A 23,630-nucleotide genomic window follows, 5' to 3' on the forward strand; every position below is an offset into this window, starting at 1 on the left:
AAGAGTTTTAGGTCATAAATTTACATTCTAAGTGAAAAAAACACTAGCAAAACCAAGCAAACGTGTGTGTGTGTGTGTGTGTGTGTCTGTGTGTGAAGACTAATAGATTATGGACTCTTGTCAATTTCCAGGTTGGAGAGAAAACTCCCAACCACAAAGCATTTAACCAAAGTGACACCTGAGTAAAAATCAATGACTAATTTAAGACACCACTTTTTCATGTAGGTGAATTGTTTCTGTCCTTTTGTTTCTGGTGCTCTTACAAGACTGGCAGTAATGGGTAAAAAAAGCAGGAACACTCCCTTCAAGTTATTATTTCCTTCTGCGAAGTGTCACTATTGCTAAAAATCAATGCCTAATTTAAGGAAGCATTGTTTAATTGGTTCCACTGATGGGAAAAATGAAAACGGATGTGTAAGTAATGAAAAAACACTACTTGCCTTAATTTGTCAGAGCAGGTTACAAGCCAACCCTATTACAGTCCCCACTCTTTTTTTTTATTGATTGTCTGTAGTACAGGGAATTGCCCTTAACTTTAAACACCTGATTGCTTCCCTGAGGATATTTAACAACATGTAATCCGACATATACAAACCCAAAAACAGCAGTAAAGCTTTTATGATGAATGACATGTCTAATTTGGGTTTTCCCTCTAAAATGGCAATAATCCGTAGTAATAACCTGGCTGTTCGCCAGTGACAAAGTACTGTACACACATAATATTACTCTAAGTACATTATGAAAAGCTGTCTAGCGCATAGAAGATTGTATATGGTATAATTCTGTTAGCAAAGTTTGCTCAAGGAAGTCCTCACATTTTGTACCCTAATTTCAAAAACACTCTCAAATTCCTCTCAGGTGCAAGGGCAAGAATTCAATTCAATTTCAATTCAATTTTATTTATGTAGCGCCAATTCATAACAGATGTTATCTCATTGCACTTTTCCTATGGAGCAGGTCTAGACCATACTCTTTATAATATTATTTATAGAGACCCAACAAATCCCACCATGAGCAAGCATTTGGCGACAGTGGCAAGAAAAAACTTCCTTTAAGTGGCAGAAACCTTGGACAGAACCAGACTCAATAGTGGGCGGCCATCCGCCACTGCTGTGTTAGGTTTTGAGAGAGAGTCGGATATGTCGGATTACATGAGGTTTAGAGAGAGAGAGGTTTGGGGGGGGCTCCATGTTAATAAATTAATAATAATAGGAATGACAGCTATAGGAATAATAATGACAGTGTAAGTAACAGAGCCAATAACAACAACTGTAGTAGCAGTTGTCGAGCAGGAACATAGGGGCAGCAGGTGGCCCACAACCACAGATCCAGACTCTGCAGCTCCGGAGGTAGAAATACCTGCTGAAAGCAACAGAAGGAGAGAGACGAGAAAGCACAGAACTATGGGAGAGAGAAGATGTCGAGTTAGTAACATGCAGTAATTGGATAAAAATGCATACAGATGGAGAGGGAGAGAAGGAGAGAGGAAAGAGGTGCATCATGGGAAGTCTCCCAGCAGTCTAGGCCTATAGCAGCATAACTAAGGGATGGTTCAGGGCTCACCTGAGCCAGCCATAACTATAAGCTTTATCAAAGAGGAAAGTCTTAAGCCTATTCTTAAATGTGGAGATGGTGTCTGCCTCCCGAACCCAAACTGGGATTCCACAGGAGAGGAGCTTGATAACTGAAGGCTCTGGCTCCCAGTCTACTTTTGGAGACTCTAGGAACCACAAGTAACCCTGCATCCTGGGAGCACAGTGTTCTAGTCGGGTAATAAGGTATTATGAGATCTTTAAGATACAATGGTGTCTGACCATTAAGAGCTTTGTTGGTGAAGAGAAGGATTTTAAATTCTATTCTGGATTTTACAGGGAGCCAGTGCAGAGAAGCTAATATTGGTAAAATATGATCTCTTTTCCTAGTTCTTGTCAGTACACGTGCCGCAGTATTCTGGATCAACTGGAGAGTCTTAAGGGACTTATTCGGGCAGCCTGATAATAAGGAATTGCAATAGTCCAACCTAGAAGTAACAAATGAATGCTATAGGTCCATAGTTGGCTAAAATCCCTGGATCAAGAGTGGGCTTTTTAAGAAGCGGTTTAATTACAGCTATTTTAAAAGACTGTGGGACATAGCCTGTTAATAAAGACAAATTGATCATATCCAGTAAAGAAGTGCTAACTAAAGGTAAAACGTCTTTAAGCAGCCTAGTTGGAATGGGGTCTAAAAGACAGGTTGATGGCTTAGCTAAATTAATCGGTTAGTTGAAGAAGCTCGATAGGAGCAACGCAGTCAAAATATATATCAGGTTTTACAGTTGTTTCTACAGTTCCTGTGTTTGAAGATAAGTTGGTATGATTGAAGGCAGGACTTGATGAATTTTTTCTCTAATAGTTAAAATTTTATTATTAAAGAAACTCATGAAGTCATTACTACTGAGGGCTATAGGAATACATGGTTCAATAGAGCTATTACTTTCTGTCAGCCTGGCTACAGTGCTGAAAAGAAATCTGGGGTTGTTTTTATTTTCTTCTATTAATGATGAGTAGTAGGCTGCTCTGGCATTACGGAGGTCCTTCCTATATGTTTTAAGACTATCTTTCCAGACTAAACGAGATTCTTCCAGGTTGTTGGAACGCCATTTCCTTTCAGGTTTTCGTGATGTTTGCTTTAATTTGCGGGTTTGGGGGTTATGCCATGGAGCTAACCTTCTATGTTTTATTATCTTCTTTTTTAGAGGAGCGATAGAATCGAATGTCGTTCGCAGAATGGAGCTACTTTTTGAGGAAACTGTTCAATTTTTGGTGATTTTAGGCATCCGAACAGGAGTTTACTTTTACACAATTGAAACTTAAATATGGTGGATATTTTACAGGTTGTCATGAAATTAAAGAAAATATCATTTTTGTTGACCAAATAACATATGAAAAATCCAAATAATTAGATTTTCTAGCAGTACATTTACTCAATACAATTCTGCTTAAGTATTTAAATTTTTTGCTAAACTATACATACACTCCATAACATTTCAGTGTACATTATTGTACTGTTTACTCCACTATGTTTATTTAAAGGCTACAGTTACTACTTACTTCATATTTACGTTAACATACATGTGAAAGCATCAGTAATAATCCAATAATATAATAATGTAACACAGAGGCCATTTTGCCTGCATAATGAGTACTTTTATACTTTAAGCACATTTTGCTGATAACTAAAAGTACAGTATGTAAATATTAAGTAAAATTTTGAATGCAGGACTTTTACTTAAGATTGAGTGTTTTTACATTACTTTTACTTTTGTAAAGCATCTGAATATTTATTCCACCCCTGCTTTCTAGTAGCTGTCTGGTCTAAGTTTACAAGGGGGGTAGGGCTACGTTAGGGGGATTTTACTGTTTCTAAAGTTTGGGTTAGTGTGTGTGAGCAAACCAGGCCTCCAAGGCAGCATGTGGTTTGACTTTTGCTGTTCAAATGAACTTCACGGTTACAGACCGGACACAAATGATTGCGGTTTATTCAAACTCACATAATTAAAATCCCATGCAAAAGCCTTGGTGCTTTAAATATGCGGTGAGCTTTTCATGTCAGCAGTGAGTTGCTGATGGGGCACTGCAGAATTTTACACTGGTTTGTAGGGAAGAGTCTAAAGGTCACTTGCAGGATTGCTTGTCTTACACCTTTTGAAGATGTTGTGTCACTGAGGCTGAAAATCACCATGCAAATCCTGTTATCTGGCCCCAGTTCAGGGGATCAGGGCCTCAGCTATCAACATATTTACCATTTATGGACATATGCTTCACATCCTGTGCCACCAGCCAAATCCTCCCCTCCTCTGCTGCACTACCGGCTAATATTCTGTGTATCTGAACTGTGAATTGTGGTCCTCCCCCACTGTAACAAACAGATGGCCGCTCGATCTTGAGTCATCACAAACCCATTACGAAAGTGACTTGTCCTCAGCCGGGCCGCCTTGATTCGTGCCCGATGGCTCTCGCCAGTGTTTGCCCAGGCTCTTAAGTCATCCTCGAGCTTCGTGACACACTGTGTTTGCTCAAGTTAAATGGCTTGTGTTGCCCGTGGAGCCCCCTGATTGGCTGTGACACTGCGATGTTTGACGAGCGAAATGACACCGAGCGGCCCCCGCCGCAGCAAATGTGTTTGGCTGTTTGAAACAAGTTGGCTTTTAATACAGTGTGTTTACACACCAAAAAGCCCTAAGTGTGTTTCTATCTGTGTTGCCAGGGTCTATCAGTGGTCAGACCAGTGAGCATAAATCATTCAGGGGTAATTCAGAGGAACAACAGAGGCTCTAAAAGGAAAAAGCAGGGAAATTATAAAACCTCTATAATGGAGGCCCCTATTACAGCTGCTGGTCCAGTTTAAGACTGCCTTATAAATTGTTTTATTATCTAGGAGGCACTACTTTGGCCAGCCAACCAGCACTAAGGCTACATCTGCCCAAAATCACTTAGTGAACTCTATTTTACTGTACTCCTGAACACAATTCTGAGTTGTAATTGAAAACTTCCCAAAACATCCCCATTTTCAGAAGTTCCGATTCCCAAATCTAGACTCAAGTCAACGTTTTTCTTTTTGTTTTTCATTTCTTTTTTGTCAATTACAGAACACACTACAATGTGCTGCAGGACACACACCCGGGTCATAATTGTTTTCTGCAGTAGTCACTCTAGCGTGTGGATCAAAGGTCCTGCAGAAGCTGCTGACTGCTGAAACAAGCGTCGTCGTGGTCTAATTTAGCAGGTCTGCTGTGTTTTTCAGGGGGTTTCAGGCAACGCCACTGGTTCCTCACTCATTACACTTTTAACAGTCTTGTTGATCATCTTCCTGCTCTGGAACAGATGAAACACAAAAGCCCCCCTCCCCCCCAACACAAAAGCCTGTGACAGTAATAAATAGCCTCCGTGATCCAGGTTTAGAAAGCTGTGAAATTGGATATTGAGATGCTCTCCGGAGCTGCGGGTCGGGAGTAGTTTCAGACTAGACTTTGGGAATCGTCTAATCCGATCACAGGGAATGTAAGACAGGCTAATCGCCTAACGGGCCCGGCCTCTTGTGCCCACGGGGCATTGGTGGTGGGGAATTGATGCCGTGCTCGTTTTGTATGGAGATTTATCAAGTCTTTAGTTTCACAGACACTCATAAAAACACTTTCACATCTTGCGATTTGTCAAAATGTTGGTACATTAGATGAGCGATGAAATGTTATTGTGTAATGCTGTATGTCCAGTGCATGAACTGCACTAAAATGGAGAAAATACTTCAACAAAGACTGTATTAAATAGGATTTTTTTTTTTATTCTTGATACCATGTTGATCAAATCATGATGGTTTTGGACATTTACACACATTTAGATCCGTCCTCATAAAACCTAATGAAATGGTCAGGAGACAATATTACGGAAAACACAAATAAGTGAAACTACATTTGTTTAACAACATAGAGGCTTAATGTAGAGCTGTTTTGAATTCCCTTTCTTCATTATTGTAATGAGATATGACAAAACCTCAAGACAGACTGACACTTACATTCAGCACATGGTGCAAACTACAGGCTAACGCACATCTCTGCAAACAAACTCACCTCAGGCATCTGAATTTTCTTTATATATATAGATGATAGAAAGATAGATAGCCAGATAGATATAGAGAGATATAAAGATATCTATAGATATCTCTCTCTCTCTCTCTCTCGCTCTCTCTCTATATACATATATATATATATATATAGATAGATAGATAGATAGATAGATAGATAGATAGATAGATAGATAGATAGATAGATAGATAGATAGATAGATAGATAGATAGATAGATAGATAGATAGATAGATAGATAGATAGATAGATAGATAGATAGATAGATAGATAGATAGAGTGTGCTGTCTAAGGCAAACAAATGATTCCATTTAAGTTAAGTAGCCGCACGTGATGTTCTCATTTCTGTGACTTTATAAAGACACCAACGTTTGTGCTTTCATCAGAGTGTGATGAAACCTGATGAAAGCTGTTTGCTGTAATGTTGGTGTCATAATAAACAGTCGCAAAAATGAGAACACAGTGTGCGGCTACTTCACTTTAATAAAAAAAATTGGATATTGGCCACTCATGTCGTTCACTGCTGGTGTGATGCAGGGTTACTTTCTGACCTAACAGTTACATAAAAACAGCTTGTAACACCTGCAATTTTTTGTCTTTCTTTGACTTAATTAATTTCACATTTATAGGCAGTAATTTGTCCTGTGTTTCCTGATAAATTTTAATTAGCATTAAATCATTTTACTCACAACAATACCAATATTTTTTAATGGTATGTACGTGTATCTTTTTTAGTTACCATATTTTTACATAATGCAACTGTGTTTTCAAGATGTGATATGAAATTATGTTTTCAGAATCAGAATCAGAAATACTTTATTGATCCCCGAGGGGAAACTCTTTGTTACAGCTGCTCACTATCACGTCACACAGGAGAAGTACTAATAGAGTACTTCTTCTCCTGTGTGACGTGATAGTGAGCAGCTTTTGGGATGAATGCAGTATGTCTGGTTTATCCAGTGCACTGTAACACTTCAACCATAGACAAGGTTTTATTCTTGAGACCTATTGTTGGATCAAATATAGTGTGTCACAGTTTGAAACATTTACAAACACTTGCATAACTCCTCGTAAAACCCAGACAGCTGCCAGTAGCTAATATTTTTAATATAAAAATTTGTTTTCCTTAAAGTCATTATTTCATCTCAGATGTATTCTTGTCAAGGTGCAAACAATCATCTGAAACTGTATTTACACCATGGGACACTAAAATGTTTAATTAAAGCCATAAAGACATGAAATCTGGTCAAGTTTGCAGCTTTTTCAGGCAGGTTGACCCACAGCATTTACTCAGCGGAAAAGGATCTCTGGGATGCACTACTGCCTTTAAATCAGGAACAGGAACAGGAACCTTTAAAAACAGTTTTTATGGACTGTGGTCATGGAGGAAGCTGCATCAGATTTACCCTGAATTACATGGACTGATTGAGTATCAGGTGTTTCATAATAGCCTGAATATTCATTTAAACTATTGTCTGGCTCTTAGTGGAGACTTTTAGTCTCCCGTGACGCTCTGTATTCTGTTTTTAGGCTTTTCCAACAACATTTTGGTGAAAAACAATGCCAATACTTTTTCAGTATTTTGGGGGGATTTTCCAGGTACTGAACAATGGCACAAAATATCAGTGAGTTAGGTCTAAAAATATCAGTATTGGCAACTTCCTGCAAACTCCCAAATCAGTGGAGCCTTAACGCCATCTCTCCTGCTCTGGCCTGGCACGCCACCCGTCTCTTCACCTTCCACAATGTCGTTTGATCTTTGCGACACTGTCAACGCCGCGGATCAGTCTCACGACAGACCTTGTAGCCACAAACACCCAGTGAGGTGGCCAACCATCTGTCACCGAGGCCTGGAGACCTTGGGCGGCAAAGGGCCCAACCCCTCTCCGCCCCTCCACCTCTCCGCCCCACACTCACCCCCTCCCAGGGCCCATTAGCTCTTCCTAATGCAGCCACTGTAGCTCCGAGAGGGCCCCTAACAGGCACAAAATGGACTGCTACTTATCCTCCTTAATTCCCAAATGAGTTCTCTTTAGCGTATACATAATTCATTTCTTGAAGTCACTTACGGGCGCCTTTCACCCATTTAGCAAATACTTATGTCAGGTTTATCTTTTTTTGTATAACAGTTTCAGGTGTGTAAATCTGATTGTAAACATTGTGGAGAGATTAATCTTGGCGGGAAGAAAAATATCAGTGTGTGAAATAATGACACAAAAAAACAGATGAGTCTGGATTTCAGAGTCATGCAATGTGATTTAAATAGCAAGCGAGGAGCCTGCAGAGCCTGGAAAAGTATACTAATGTAGTCAGATGAAGATAGATATTACAGGGGTAAATTTAGACCACCTCACATTCATAATACCTAATGCCCTTTAAATAGGCTTAAAAGGAGGACTAGAAATAGGCTCTGATAATTAATTATTTTCAGTAGATTTCTTCTTCTTGCTTTCGTTTCCACAGGCGTATTAATTCTTCCTCTGCAAATATGTGGCAGCCATGTCAAATCTACTAAATAATGCACTTGTTACGATACACCTTAATTTCTTGGAGAGAGGAATTCATGGGCCATTCGCCGCTTAAATTGAATGCAGGCGGTAACGTTTTAGTAATATTTTTCTTAAAGTTATTCTGCAAGTTGAACCATGAAGACTAATGTGAGGAAAGCTGGGGAACAGAAGTAAAAATTAAATTCTGTGCTCAGAAGTATTAGTATAAATATCATAACATGACAATATCAAACATAAATATAAATATAGTATAACTGCTGTTACCCTGCATGATTTTGCATTAGGTAATTTTGAAAACATAAACCATAAAAGCATCACACCCTGGCCTTAAATTAGATCACATGTACAGTAAAGACATACAAATAAAATAAGCAAACAACTGTCAACATACAGAAAGTGCTCACAGTCACTAAAAATGCCAGAAAAATAAACCCTGCTGTTGTAAACAGTCGTATTTAAGGCTCTATCTCAAAACACGTCATAAATAGAAGCGACAAAGATATCTCTGGCTATCACACAACCTGCAAAACACACAGGACAAGCACACCCTTCTTCTCGTAAGCCGCATGAGAAACAAAGGCGTAGTGTGATAGCGCATGTGGCACACTTCCAAGATCCTCTCCGCAAGCCACACGATGAAGAGCAGAGTAAATACATTATACTCGAGGACCTGTAAGCACAGACACAAAGGCTGCAGGAGCAGGCCGTGGCAGAGAGCTGACCATTACCAAACCGTTCATGTGAGAAGAGATTCTGCTATGGACCCCCGTCGTCTTATTTTGGCAACAGAGGGCAGGGGGACTGAGTGCTGAGCCAGGACAATATGTTTTTTCAAATGCCCCTCAGCCAATATTTATTTAGCTACAAGCTGGCACGTCTGAGGAGCTCGGCGCAGCCAAGACAGGCGCGCAACCGTGATTTTCAAGATGTTACAAACATCAGGCTTCAATATGATTCTGACCTTGCTAATGTCCAATAAATTACAAATGAGTTTTGTGTGCGATAACTGCTGCGATGCCACATTTGATGATGCATTATGAGCTGGCAGTCAAGGCCAAAAACAAATTGACAATTTAGTTATTTACCAGGAAAACAGATGGAATAAAATCGTTTTCTCAAATAAGAAATTGGTTAGTTTCTTGTCCTGGCACAATTTTTGAAAGGCCAATACAGGGCAGTAGATATTCAATAAAGTCACAGCAATAATTTTTTGTAGCTGGCTGTAGATTGCACATGATGAAGAGTGAGGTGCAGCGCTCTGCATACTGTAGACTGGTGGTAGAAGGAGAAAGTGGGGGAGAGAGGAAGCACGAAAGGGAGAGGGAGAGAGGGCTCTTTATTTATTTCTTTTTAGCTTTTAAAACAGATGGTTCCTTATGTGCCGAGCGGAAGTGTCTGTTAACTCAGTTGGCTCACTATTGGTGGCTGCCAGCCAATGACAACAACGGGATTGGGGAGTGTGAGCAACAGTGCAGTTTGCTTTCTTCAGATGCTCCGCGAACAGAAGGATGGCAGCCTGCAGATAGTGTTGCACGGCCACCCAAGTCTGGCAGTGCCAGCGCCGGCACCCATAGCACCTCACGGCAGCACCCGCTCCGCCTCACTGCTGCAAGTGTGGGTTACAGGACAAACAGAGGCCGAGAGCACAGGGAGAAGTTCAAGTTGTAATGCTGAATATTCAAGGTTATTTTACAGGTCATGGATCAGAATAATACCTGTAGGAAAGCTTTTTATTATTATAAGGCATTAGTTTAATATCAGTCCTGTGAAACTCTTGTCAAATCTTGTCAGGAACTAAAAAAAACATACAGTGGTGTGCAAAAGTGTTTGCCCCCTTCCTGATTTCTTATTTTTTTTGCATGTTTGTCACACATAAATGTTTCAGATCATCAAACAAATTTAAATATTAGTCAAAGATAACACAAGTAAACACAAAATGCTTAAGTTTTTAAATGAAGGTTGTTATTATTAAGGGAAAACAAAATCCAAACCTACATGGCCCTGTGTGAAAAAGTGATTGCCCCTTAAACCTAATAACTGGTTGGGCCATCTTTAGCAGTAACAACTGCAATCAAGTGTTTGTGATAACTTGCAATGAGTCTTTTACAGCGCTGTGGAGTAATTTTGGCCCACTCATCTTTGCAGAATTGTTGTAATTCGGCCATACTGGAGGGTTTTCGAGCATGAACTGCTTTTTTAAGGTCATGCCACAGCATCTCAGTAGGATTCAGATCAGGACTTTGACTAGGTCACTCCAAAGTCTTCATTTTGTTCTTCTTCAGCCATTCAGAGGTGGACTTGCTGGTGTGTTTTGGATCATTGTCCTTCTGCAGAACCCAAGTTCGCTTCAGCTTGAGGTCATGAACAGATGGCCAGACATTCTTCTTCAGGAGTTTTTGGTAGACAGCAGAATTCATGGTTCCATTTATCACAGCAAGTCTTCCAGGTCCTGAAGCAGCAAGACAGCCCCAGACCATCACACTACCGCCACCATATTTTACTGTTGGTATGATGTTCTTTTTCTGAAATGCGGTGTTACTTTTACGCCAGATGTAATGGGACACACACCTTCCAAAAAGTTCAACTTTTGTCTCGTCAGTCTACAGAGTATTTTCCCAAACGTCTTGGGGATCATCAAGATGTTTTCTGGCAAAAATGAGACGAGCCTTAATGTTCTTTTTGCTCAGCAGTGGTTTTCGTCTTGGAACTCTGCCATGCAGGCCATTTTTGCCCAGTCTCTTTCTTATGGTGGAGTCATGAACACTGATCTTAACTGAGGCAAGTGAGGCCGGCAGTTCTTTGGATGTTGTTGTGGGGTCTCTGAATGAATGAATGAACAAAATGAAGACTTTGGAGTTGCCTAGTGGAGATAAGTTGAGCAAACTGTTTGCAAATGTATATTCAACATCTGTTGCATAATAGCTGAACCTTATATGGATTCAGATGTGAATTTGATACAGCATTCTAGTGAGGCTGACAGACGAAGAAGAACAAAATGAAGACTTTGGAGTGGCCTAGTCAAAGTCCTGACCTGAATCCTATTGAGATGCTGTGGCATGACCTTAAAAAGGCAGTTCATGCTCAAAAACCCTCCAATGTGGCTGAATTACAACAATTCTGCAAAGATGAATGGGCCAAAATTCCTCCACAGCACTGTGAAAGACTCATTGCAAGTTATCGCAAACGCTTGATTGCAGTTGTTGCTGCTAAAGATGGCCCAGTTATTAGGTTTAAGGAGCAATCACTTTTTCATACAGGGCCATGAAGGTTTGGATTTAGATATTTTCTTAACAATACAATAACATCCTTCATTTGTTATCTTTGACTAATATTTAAATTTGTTTGATGATCTGAAATATTTAAGTGTGACAAACATGCAAAAAAATAAGAAATCAGGAAGGGGGCAAACACTTTTGCACACCACTGTATGTTTTCATGCACACACTGAACCAAACAGGACCACAGGATTTCTTTTCTACTAAAGTCAAGCTCAGGGATTTACATTTTTTTTAAATGCTGTTTTGTTGCATTTTTATGCCTTATTTTTATCACTCTGAACTGCCTTTGTGTTTGAATAGCGTTATACAAAAAAAAAAATCTTACCTTCTGAATAGAATAATTACATTACTCATGCACTCTATATGTCTTCACACCAAGAGGTCCAGGAGGCGTAATCAGCATATAGGAAATTTGTCTAATTAACCAGTGGATTAATCAGTAAGCTAATTAAACTATATTGATACAGTTCTACTTATTTGGTCTGTGGCCCGGTGAGGGATGAGATCAAATCAGAGCAGTGGGACAGTTGCTGGGCTAAAAAGATGCATTAAATGTCTGGCAATATGTTCCTCCACACTGAGGGGAAAACACACAGAAACACTTCTCTATCTAACCATATGGCTGCATTTGTAATGCATCTGGCTCAGAATGCCGTATACAGTTACCAACCTACATTTTCCAGTTGTATTCGCACCTCATGATGTCGGGCGCAAAGTGAAAATTAAAGGCTCGTGTTACGGAATAATTAAACGGCGGCCAAGTGAAGTCACACTCCTCATGGCAAACGCGCTCCAACCCTCAATTACTCACAGTGAACAAAGCAATTAAAAGGTCTGTCCTATGGTGTTACCTGAGACTAGATTGTGAGCTGTCTATAGTGAAACCCCCAGGGGCCTATGAGCTCTGCTAGCCAGGTCCACAGGTAGGTAATTACTATTGATCAACTGGCATTAGAGCATGTGAAGCGACATTGTTATTTTTGCCAGCGCTCTATTTTAGGTGTCCACTTCAACAGCAGGGTTGTTTGGTAGTTGATGGTCTGATAGAAACAAGACGATAGACAGACAGACAGACAGACAGACAGACAGACAGACAGACAGACCCCCCATTCACAGTAGGATATTGTAGATCGAGAAACATAGGGGTCAAAAGGTGTTGAAAGACCATTTATTTATGTATAAGACAAGATTTGTGAGGAGTCTTTTCTGTCCTTCTAAAAACTCACCTCAGTGTCTCAGAGTTTTTAGCATTTGTAGTATAATAAGTGGAAGTTAAGTTTGGGACTAGAAATCATTTCTGTGAGAAATCACACATACAGCACACATTGTGCGATGCCAAGGGTTAGGGCTAAGGTCGGGGTTAGGATTGGATTTAGGGTTGGGGTGGAGAAAAGAGAAATTGTAACCTGAACCAGCAAAAGTCATTGAAAATGTCTTAATTCTGACAAAGACAAAACCTTTAAAAGTCCCCAGTATCTGCCGCTTCAGTAATATAATAATGTCAGTATTGGTCTTTAAAACTATATCAGCCAAACTCTATTCTGAAAGTCACGCTTTTCAGAGTAATCTGACTTTCCAATAGCTTCCAGTGAAATAATACTACAACAATCCTGATGAGATGCTTCCTGTAAAACACTAACAACAAGATGCAGAGCTGGTTATCACGATGCTGCAACCCTACTGCCAGACAAGAACGTCAATATTGGGTGGTTCTGCAAAACCCCAGATTACGTGCAATGCCAACGTTTTTCAAATTCTAGCACATAGCAACTACAGTATTGTTAAGGTTAGGGAAAGAACATGGTTTAAATGAATACAAAGTAAACAAAAAGCCCAAAATATGTTGTTTCTCCATGCTTTCTAGAACCAGCCTCCTCCCTATGTGGACTTTGTGGCTCTATATAACAACGTCAAACTACTTTCTCCTTAGCTCCCAACTGACAAGAGTGAGAATTACTACAACCACTAGAGGGCTTTGTCACTTGAATGTAAACACGTAAACTGTTTTGTGCCGTTTGTCTTGGGAGGACAGTCTCCAAATAAACCGCGGCCACGATACAGTTAAGGTTAGACAATTAAAACACTTAGTTAATGTTAGGAAAAGACGCAAACTCTGGTCTCCGGCATGAAAGTCAGACGTGCTACATGCCACCACCCCGACCTCCACGCCTGCATTTGCACTGAACGTTGGCATCGGACAAATCATCCTATATGGATGTAATTCAGTGACACTAAGAATGAACTGACATCTCTAACAATGTAGAGTGAACTTCCTGTGTGAGCTTCCTCTCCCCCATCAGTGGCTGTTCAATATACCACAGAATACAGCCCCTGCACACACACACACACACACACACAATGCTCTCTTATTAACTCCTTCAATAGAGTCATTCACACACACACACACACACACACACATATATATATATATATATATATATACATGTATTTCCACTCTCTCTGACCAGAGCAGTGACCTCGGGACACGGTACACCCCGTCACCGCAATGATGCCACCCACGCCTGTCCGCACACACACACACATACACACACACACGCACACACACCACCCCCTCAGACACTTGATTGATTTAGATTGATCGTCCCAGTGTCATGTTTAGTCCCGAGCCAAACCGAGTCACCGCCGGATTGCACTGATGATGTTTACTTCGTTTGACTCCTTGACAGAGCCATTGTCTCATTCACACTCCCTCCTGAGTTATTTTTTTCTTTGTCGCCCACTTCCTCTTTTTTCTCCCCCTTCGTTCTCTCGCTCTCTCTCTGTCTTTCGTGTTGCTTCACTTTCCTCACTTTGCTGCTTTCTCTCCTCTCCTGCAGCTATTCTTAGCTGGGAGCTGTATGCAGTGACTGTCTCTACCTCACAAACAAAAAACCTTGAGGGAAGAGTGAATACAGGTTTGTACCACAAAGCAGTGAATTTTTTTTAGAGACTCTAGAAGTCCATCCAAAAAGTGCCTGTACTCCAGGTCCTTGGAGGCCTTTCAAAGTTTAATGTGCTGTAATCGAGACTCCAACAGAGGACCCAAAGAGTCTTCCAAGAAAAGATCCTCCAGCATCAAACACACCACCATTTTAGACTTGACTTAACAAGATATTTTCTTCAGATGTTGGCTTTTTTTATCAAAAAAACTAACTAAGGTATCCTGTTTGAATTGTTCTCAAAATATTGTAATTTTGTACAAAAAAATAGTTTCTTGTTTATTATAGCTTATTTAAAAGACTCCAATATGTGCAGAAAAAGGCTTTTTAAATTAGAAAAGCTACCAAATGTACCTTGGTGCGAGACTGTTTTGTCTCCTGTTTACTGTTTCCAAGGTCAAGAATGAAACTTTGAAACTCAGCTATTAAGCTAACATGAACAAGAAGTCCTTGAAGTGAATATAAAAATTAATATAAATATCGACATTTCCATGTCAACTGGCAAGATCCATCTGCTGAGGAAGATTGTGTGATATAATTGAAAGCTCTAGAAAAGCTACAAAATAGACTTTGAGGTGTGACTGTTTTGTCATCTACTGTTTCCAACATCAAGAATGAACTTTGAAACTTAACTCTGAAGCCAAACATGAAGGAGAAATCCTTAAAGCGCTTGGAAAAAAAGGAAATTTGAACATGTACATTTCCATGAAAACAGGGCAAACTCCATCTGCTGATGATCATGTTATATGATCAAAAGCTCCAAAACAGCTACTAAATTGACCTTGAGGTGAGACTGTTTTGTCGTCTGCTGTTTCCAAATCATTTTAAAATTCTCTTCAAGAAAAAAGAAAAGAAAAACCTCATAACTAAATGAGAAAGAACATATTTAGATATTATACATATTATCAGCTATAGAATACCAAAGCTAGAAAACATTTACCCCAGCTTCTTTCCTGTTCAATATCATCACATCAATCAGGGAATAGAAATTAATTTCTTGAATATCAGATTGACTCAGAAACAGCTCTGTGTCTGTTCTGCGTGTGTGTGTGTGTGTGTGTGTGTGTGTGTGTGTGTGTGTGTGTGTGTGTGTGTGTGTGTGAGGACACAGCTAACGAAATCAAGCGTTCCGAGGAAAAAAAAACAGGCTCAACTTCAGCAATCCTTGGTTTAATTCTCATTGAAGCCCCAAATTGGCATGTCTCCCTTATGATCTTGACATATTATTAAGATTTAATGGTGGAATTATGATCATTAAAACAACATGACTGATACAGGGGGCAGATGATGAGCTATTCATTTAACCTACTCTTCCTGTAATAATATTGAAACAGACAGTCTGCCAGTTATTAGATCATAATTAGCTGGTGCAATCTGTACGGAATCCGAGGAAATGACGCCAAGTTAGCGGCAAGGCGCGGCGCAGCTCGCTCTCCTTTTAGCCTGAGAGAGACATGCAGACGTCGGCAGCCTTGTTGCAGCCTTTTTCAGTCAGCTTCATGAAACAAACTAACTGCACAGTGGAGGAGTCCATGTTTGAATAAGGAGGAATATAATGAACCAGATGGTAGCTAATGAAAATAACTGGCACTGTTTTAATGATAGCACTGCCACCCAAACATCAGGCCTTGTTTTGACTGACATGACGTGTGTTTGTGTTGTTGCTGTTTTCTACTCTGCCTTGAAACCAAGAAAAGTCCGTTTTGTCCTCTTTCCCTTTATCTCTCATTCATTTTCTCTCTTTCTCTCGCTCCCACCACACACAATAAACACACCAAGCTCTGTGCTTTTCATGCATGGCTGACTAACACATCCTGGCTCTCTGATTTCCATAAAGTGTGTGTGCACGCTTGTGTGTGTGTGTGTGCACCTACATCAACTGTGCCAGTTTAGCGGTGAAAAATCTGCACCCTCAGCTGTTTTTCCCTTTGCACAGAAGAGAGAGAAAGCACACCACACTGTAGGCGTCCCTCTCTCCTAGCTCCCCCCTCCGGCATTTCTCCAGGTAGCGTTCGCCAAAGTCGTCCTATTAATAAGCAACATATTTGATTTTCAATGTGAAACACATTGTCTCAGGCCCCCAAAAAGGCATGAGATGTGAGCCGTATGGTCGGGGCAGAATTATTCAGAGGAGTCGGAGAGTGTGGGAGACGTGTCACGCCGCCCTGGGGCGCTCAACATGCTTCGGGGTGGGTGAGAACGTGGAGCTGAGAACGTGGAGCTCACCAGCTCAGACGCCCCGGGTGAGGAGGGAGCTGAGAACGCCAAATCCTGCAATTAGATTTCATTTTCCTTGTCACAACATTAATTGTTTACCACAGAAAGTCAAACTCTCCTGTAACAACTGCTTAAAGAATTTGAGGGATTCAAAACAAAACTGATAAAAATGAGATAACCTGGCAAACACCATGTACTAATTAGAGATCAGAATAAGCTTGGCCTGTCATCACGACTGTTCAAAAATATGCCATCACCATTTCTGAAACTCACTTCACTAATTAACACATTGTATATTGTATGTTTAAGCCATACACACATTGTGGTTTTACAGGGAACTGCAAGCTGTAACAATTTTGGAGAGAATCAGGCTAGCTGTTTCCCCCTGCTTCCAGTCTTTATGGTAAGCTAAGCTAATCACCGCCCGGCTCTAGCTCCATAGTTAATGCACAGACATGAGAGAGGTAATAATAAACAAAGTGTTTTACAACATAAAAGCAACAGCAATATCAAGCAATTTTAGAAACAAAATTACAAAGTACTTTATATAATAGCAAAAAAAAAAGAAGAATTACAAAGTATTTTGGAACTTAAAACCAGAACAGGCAACCGCAATAGAGTAATGAGTACAAAATATGAATAAAAATAAGAATAAAACATCATCATCATCAGATCAGCTTAAAACACGTATGGTGGTAGAAACAACTAAATAAAATAGATCAACCAAGAGGGACAAAATCAGGGTAAGCTATAGCTATGGTATTGATCTTTTCATCTTATCCTTGGCAAGAAAGCGAAAGAAGTGTATTTCCCAAAATGTGGAACTATTCCTTTAATGCATAAATGTCTTTTTCGTGTTGAATTACTCCATTAGATACCTTCAGAGCCGGAGTGTAGCTACTGCACATTAAACAGAAATAATGCTGATGTTAGCCTCGCATTAGCTAGACTTGTTAGTTAGCAAAGCACTAACAGTGAAGTTACATGTCTACTAAATAACCTGTTGATGCTATTATGAATCATTGCGTGACAGTGAAACACGTTAATGCATTTGTTAGCTGCTACTTAGCTAACGCTGACATAGCATTAATTGACAGTGACAAGCATTTGGCTAGTTTGACGACAGTATAATGACGCATACATTTTTGTGACTTTAACAAATTAGAGCTGACATTACAGCAAGTTTGATTCAAACTGAGACGGGAGTCTTCGGTCTTCAAATCATCAAAATATAGGGGAAAGTGCAATAAATCTTTACTGTCAGATTTGGGTTGGTGGATTTGTATCAATTTAAATCATGTTTTACAATAATATTTGCCTTGTGATTAAACAACTAAAGAATGAATTCATTGAAAAGTGTAGATTTCCAGTTTTGCAGGTTTATGAACAATTTAATTAATAATTATGTGTGATTGTATTTAAAGTGGTTCACTTTTCCTTGTCTTTTTTCCCAATTTTTGCGTCTTTTTTTGCCATTTATTCCCATAAATGGGAAACGTTGTGTTTCTTTGAGTCTAATGAGGATTAGCTGGGACCTGCCTCCACACCTGTTACTTGTTACCCATTACTGTTCCTCCAGTATAAAGGTGTGTGGGTCAGTCGTTGCACTGTTTGGCACTGAGACCTGAGAGGTGCTCTCAGTTCACCTGTGCAATTTATGCGCATAGTGCACTTCAATGCATTATCTGCATTTCTGATTAGAACTTTTATTTCCGCTTTTTGTTTTAGTTTTATGCCTTTTTAAGTCTTGTGCCAACAAGACAACTGTGTAACTCTCCAGTAGAAACATATAGGATGTGGAGACTCCAACATGAGCACGTCTGAGTCACAAAGTTCAGAGACTATTTGCAGACAAAACAATAACATGAGATGGGAGCCTGCTGCTCTGCCCATTGCTGCCCTTGGTTAGGGAGTGGTGAGCAGCGATGACTGTGTCCTGTGCTGATTACAGTACTGATGGGCCTCCGTTTGTCACTGCTCTTGCTAGCTCCAGCGCCGAGCAGCAGGGTTCCCTGATTACTTAATTGCTTGTAAGAGCTCATTAAAGCTTCCTATCCATCATAAGTCGTATGGCGAGTATCAATTTCAGAGTGAGAGATGGATAGAGAAAAAGAGGGAGAGATGCTAAGAACTCTGATGAGCAATTAGTGACGTGAAACGCCTTTGAATTGTTATAGTTTCATTTCTTTGGGAAATATGTGGAATTCATCACATGGATGGATGCTGCTGTGTTACCAAGTGATAAACACATCCCTAATTTCTCTCTCCTACACCTCCTGAAACTTTCAGAGTGAAGAGACTAGGAAAACTGGGTCTTGTTTTCAGACAGTAAAGGATAAAGTTGTGGATCCAAGAAAACAAAATACATTTTCAGATATTTTAAGTGGAAAGTGGAAAAGGTCCTTGTTTTTTCCCCTGGGACATATTTCTACAGATTTATTTTTGTATTAGGATCATATTGTTGCATCAGGATAAAATATCCCACACATTTCTCGCCTCTGAAACCCCCTTAGCTAAATTCTCTTCACATCTGAAGCACAACACCTTTCTAGCTAACGGTCATTTTCATGGTTTCCACTGATGTTGGTCTTGATGGGTTATGGACTTTTGCCATCGTTTTTTTTTGTTTTTTTTTCTGCTGTGATCCCAAAAAGGAGGGGAAAAGCATCCAGTAATTTGGATCCATAGCTTCGAAGAGCTTTACAAGATACTCACAATCTTACCAGGTGCAAAATTAGAATTGGATGCTGTTCGTATTAATTGGTGATCATTTGCAAAGCGGGTGGAAAAAACGTCTTTTGCCAAGAGCAAGTCTTACAAGCCCCCAGCTGGGGTTGTCAGGGGCAGGCTTGTTGGCATTGTGGCAGCATATGTTTGGTGCCAAGAACACCATTGATTTGCATTTCTTTTATATGAATTTTACAAAGCAGAAATGCTCTTTTGTGTAGAAGTGATCCCAAAAGTGAGTGTTGCAATTAATCACAAGTGAAATTTATCGGCTGATGAAAAGCCATAATTCTACTTGCAATCTTTTTTTTTTTTAAGAAAAAGTGGCAGCATCTGCAGTGCACTCGCACTCGCTTTTTGATGAATGTGCCTTTAAAGCTGTGCAGTTTGGCTCCATTTAAAACTGGCTTGAAGGAAGAAAAACAGCAGTGCGATCTTTGAGATACTGCAAATGCCATAAGTCATGAAAATAGTTCTGTCTCAAAAACAAGCACTGCATAATGTCGTCGAGTGACGCAAATTTGAAAAAGTGCTTGTATGATTGAAATGAGATTGTGACATGAGCAAATGGATATTAAGTAAGATTTGAAACTTGTCTAGAATTGTCTCAATATCATGTGACGGAGATGCCAATAACTCTCAGCATTCATGAAACCTGGATACAACAACCACAGTCAGATTTGATTCATAATTATTTGATGCACCTACCGCACGTCATCAAGACCTATTGGGACATCTAATTGATCCAATTAAGCAATTAATTCTTTGGTAGGATTAGAGACGATCAGCTTTGTATGTGTAGAGACGAGACCTGTCCTGCCAAGAGATGGACAAGCTCCAGGTTTTTCCTTCATCTCCAAGATGGCTCCAGATGGGTTGGGGGCTTGAGACTCATCTGTGGCCAACTGGTCCAAACGTCACACTGAGACTAGCCTACAGTATAACAGACCCACAGTCCCCAATGCTCAGCTACATAGCCCTGCATCTTGTTGTCAATATTAGAAAATCATTATTAAATGATGCATTTCCCTGCTGACCTCTCTCCTCTCTGTGCAGGTACCCTATGGAGTTTTCTTGTAAACAAGCATTTAGTGTTTCTCCTCAAGGTCTAATAAACATGTTGAATGCATTTCCTTCCCCATTAAAGGGGCAATATGTAAGATTTGGCCAGAATTTTATTTTAAAACATTAAAAAAATTAACTAACCTTATCAATAGAATGTGAAGAAGTAACAGTTCTGACATGTCATATCTACTGAAATTAGCATGCTAACCTGTTAGCCCCAGCCCGTCCTGTGTTGTAATACCACTTGTGCCTTGAGAGGTGATAGTCCGATAGTATAGCTCAGGTAGTTCCAGCTGGGAGATGTGTGCGAGTGGCGAGTTCGCTACATTACACAAGCTCTCTTAGCTTTTTTAGTCTAATGAATAAAACAAAGCAAACAAGAAACGAAATATTCTTACACCTATTTTCCTTATCAAACAAATCCAACCGTACACCTCGTGAATTCACGTTTCTCTTTTTCACTGAACGAAGACCAGCTTAATTGCCTCATTAACTTATCGTAAGACATAATTCATTCAAACTCGACAAGCAAAATAAAACTCACCAAAACCGTCTTGGTTAGTCTTTAAACTGTTCCAACAATCACCAACTCTGGTTTGGTCGAAATAAATCCTTAATTCACTGAGTTAGATGTGAAAAATATTCTGGCTCTGACCTCTGACCTCCCCCTCGCTGCTGTCCCACTTGATGCCTCTCTGTCCCCGCCTGAACGCACCGTGTCTCCGCCATTCAGTTAAGGATACTTGTTCACAGGATCAGCCATTTCCACGCTTTCCATTCATTGTCTAGAAAGCCCTGCAATGCATTCTGGTAGTGCTGCGTTTCGAGAGACTTGCCGTCACGTAGGCCGTTTCTCATTTGCATAAAGTTGAATCTAGGCAACTTTATGCAAATCAGGGGCGTCGCCTCTGAAAAACTCATGATAAACGTTTAAACTAACCATTGTTGATCTAAAATGAAGACAGATTCAGCAACTGTATGGCTCGTTTCTTGCCTAAAATGTTTTCAGAAACACATTTCGGTAGTATTTTCTGCTAATAGGACCGCTAAGTTAGCTACACGGCTAACTTAACTGAGCTAACTAGCTAAAGGCAGTAAGCAGCATTTATGACCTGACGTGATATGCTGCCCCCTATTCTTTTGGAGTATGAATTCGATAAGTGGAGAATAGTCTCAGTTCTTACATACTGCCCCTTTTAACCATTTGTCAAGACATTTTTTTTAAATGTTAAAATGGCTTTGTTCATACAACCATGTGTGCATTGGCTAGCAGTCTTCTTCCTCTTCCCTGCCTTTTGCTGGCGTATCATTATACGTTTTGGTGCATTACCACCACCAAATGTTGATCAGTGGAATAGTGTGAATCTGTGGTGACAGGTTAGAGCACAAAATACAAACAAAATAAACCTGTTCATCAAAGCCTTGCTCTAGTGGTCAAAAACTTCACAGGGTGCATTTTTAAATAGCATGTTCGCATTTTACAACATCAGTTTTCACTGTGTTACCCCTCAGTAGGCAAGTGCTGCCTAATTTACATATTCTATCAGCTGACATTTTTAAAGGTTAGCCTTTTTCATCTTCAGATGTGGAATAAAAAAATCTTAAACTGATGTACACTCAGGCCCTCTAAGACACTAGATTGTTTTGTTAGTATCCTTAAAGTTGCACTAATTAATATTTTTATATTAACAATGGAACAAATTGTGTAATGTGACAGTGGTCACTCATAGTGATGAACCCACATCTGCAGTTCCCCTCAACTCTACAGAGTTTTAGCATCTTTCAGCTCATCGTTTTACGCTCCACACTGTTCCTGTTTCAGATCACTCGCAGTGCTCCGCCTCATTTCCAGCAGCAGCTGTTTTAAGTGAAACACTTTACACTGTACTGTACCAAATGGCAAACTAGCTGGTGAACACTGGAGAAGGCAACTGTTTGCAATCATGTTTGCCACAACAACTTTATGAGTTTACAGATTGCGCTGCTCCCAAGAGGTTGAAAAATAATAATTAATGCAGATCTAACATTTTGGTCCTGATTGATTTAGTGACACCTGTGGTTAATACTGGGAACAGCAAGTGCGTTTCAATAATAATTTCCAGATTTCAATTGAAATATCAACCACTGGGGGCAGCAAACATGCCTTGAGTAGCTACTCTGTCAGAAATGGAGCAGAAGAAGGGCAACTCGTTTATCTGTTTACAGCGCAGCCAAACAAAGTGTGGTCTGAGAGGACGCGTCGTCACATTGTTTTTAATTGTCATTTTAATCTCTTCCAAAATGCCCGGCACTGGCCATTGTTCACATCACATGATACGTACATACATTGTTTCCTGAGAATCCCTTATGCGTTCGTACGCAATGGGAATTCCACACAGAAATTCCCACCAGTAACAATAAAAGCTATTATACATTTGCATCAAATGGGTATTTGATATTTGATGAAAATCTTGACAGATAATTTAATTTTTTTTTAAAGACTAAATCATTTCCTTGCAGGACGGTGTTTTTGGGGCTGATTTTAAATATACTACAGTGTTCATTGTAATGAGGATGTCACCCACCCACCCAGTGTGTTTTTAATAGTTTTTGGACATCAATGGAGCTCTGTGGCACAGAGAAAAAGATATAGATAGTTCCACAGACAATACTTGTTATTAGGATCAATTCATTGTTGGTTTTGGTCTTGCCATGGGATTAGGTGACAATTAAGAAAAATAATTACATATAATTTAAGATTTCTTTTAAAAATTGAACAGATTCAAGTCACTCAAACTTAAATTGCATGAAAAAAAGGGAAGAGACATTCTGACTAATCACTGACATGGTACAAGGCAAACTGGATGTAATACACACTGAAAGACAGATGAGGGACAGCAGATTACTCAAAAGAGCTCATGTGATTGAAAAAGTATTCTGTGTGACACTTGTGAGAGAGTAAACTGTTGGTCCAACAAACTTTCCCAGCCTCTGAGCCTACTTTGTGTCCTCCAAGAGATCCCCAGTGATCAATATTAAAGAGGGGAAGGACAGAGTTCCACCAAGGGCTCCGTAGATATAACTGCACCCCTCCTCCCCACTGGAGCGACTCTCTGAAAGCCTTGAGTTATATTCCTGTAATTAGCGAAGTATCCACACCGGCTCTCTCACACACAGAGCTCCTGCACGGGTCTCTGTCAGCTCCCTACACTCATCCCTGTAGATAGAAGACGCAATCAGAAAAACAGCAACAAGGGAGGCGATGGGGTGGGGGATAAACGCATCAAAAAACAA

This window comes from Siniperca chuatsi, linkage group LG9 (assembly GCF_020085105.1).
Source record: "Siniperca chuatsi isolate FFG_IHB_CAS linkage group LG9, ASM2008510v1, whole genome shotgun sequence".
Lineage (NCBI taxonomy): Eukaryota > Metazoa > Chordata > Actinopteri > Centrarchiformes > Sinipercidae > Siniperca > Siniperca chuatsi.